This window comes from Octopus bimaculoides, chromosome 15, assembly GCF_046866305.1.
Source record: "Octopus bimaculoides isolate indiv1 chromosome 15, ASM4686630v1, whole genome shotgun sequence".
NCBI classification, from domain to species: Eukaryota; Metazoa; Mollusca; class Cephalopoda; order Octopoda; family Octopodidae; genus Octopus; species Octopus bimaculoides.
In genome coordinates, this window is record NC_142942.1 from 49,451,240 (window position 1) to 49,452,535 (window position 1,296).

A 1,296-nucleotide genomic window follows, 5' to 3' on the forward strand; every position below is an offset into this window, starting at 1 on the left:
TTCTTTGTGTTTATCTTTTCATATATTTGTCTTTCTGTTTATTTATCCATACAGTTCTATTCATCTAGCTGTCTATATACAAATGTACGTGCGTATCTCTATGTATGTTTATCCATGTCTGTATAATGTTGTATGTATTTGTACACATATGTGTTTGGTATTCTTAAATGTCCAGTCTAACACACATAAGTATATATAGACACACACACACACACACACACAGAGGCCCACATAATACAATAAATATAAGTAGTACGCACATATAAACACATACAACACACACACATATACACTTATACATATAAATATACAGTACATGCATGAATATACATAATAAGACGCGCACACACACACACACACACATACACATATATATAAACAACGATATAAATATATGCACACATATGTATATATACATTAATATATATATATATATATATATATATATATATATATATATATATATATATATATATATATATATATACACCCACACATATATACACATATATATACTTATATATGCACATATATATATATATATATACATATAAGAATATACACACACATATATACATATATATGTACATATATAAAAATACATATACATATATACATATATATATATATATATATATATATATTATATATATATATATATTATATATATATATATATATATATATATATATATGGGGTACATTTACATCGATATAAATATCTACATGTAAGAGTGTATTTGTTTATATATGTGTGTATGTGTCAGTTTTCAAATATATATATATATTATATATATATATATATATATATATGCTTGTGTGTATGTGTGGGGGGGGGGGGGTATATTTCCCCTTATTCTATTCCTTGCAGTCCATTTCCTTTTACTCAATCATCTGACTCTGTATTATGCCTGCTCCTTTTCATACTGTCATTTACTCTCTCACCCTCCTCATTCAATCAGCCTCTCTCTCTCTCTCTCTCTCACTCTCTCTCTCTCTCTCTCTCTCTCTCTCTCTCTCTCTCTCTCTCTCTCTCTCTCTCTCTCTCTCTCTCTCCTCTCTCTCTCTCTCTCTCTCTCTCTCTCTAACAATCTCTCTCATTCTCTTTTTCAATATTTTCTTCCTTTCATTTCTGATCATCTTGTGTATTTTTTTTATTTTATATTTTTTTTATTCTTCACGAAAAAAAAAAACAGAAAAAAAGAAAGGAAAAACAAATGAAATAGATGAAATATTTACATGTATTTTTAGAATCTGATGCTGTTTTAAGAACAACAGCCAACATGAAAATGGCGAG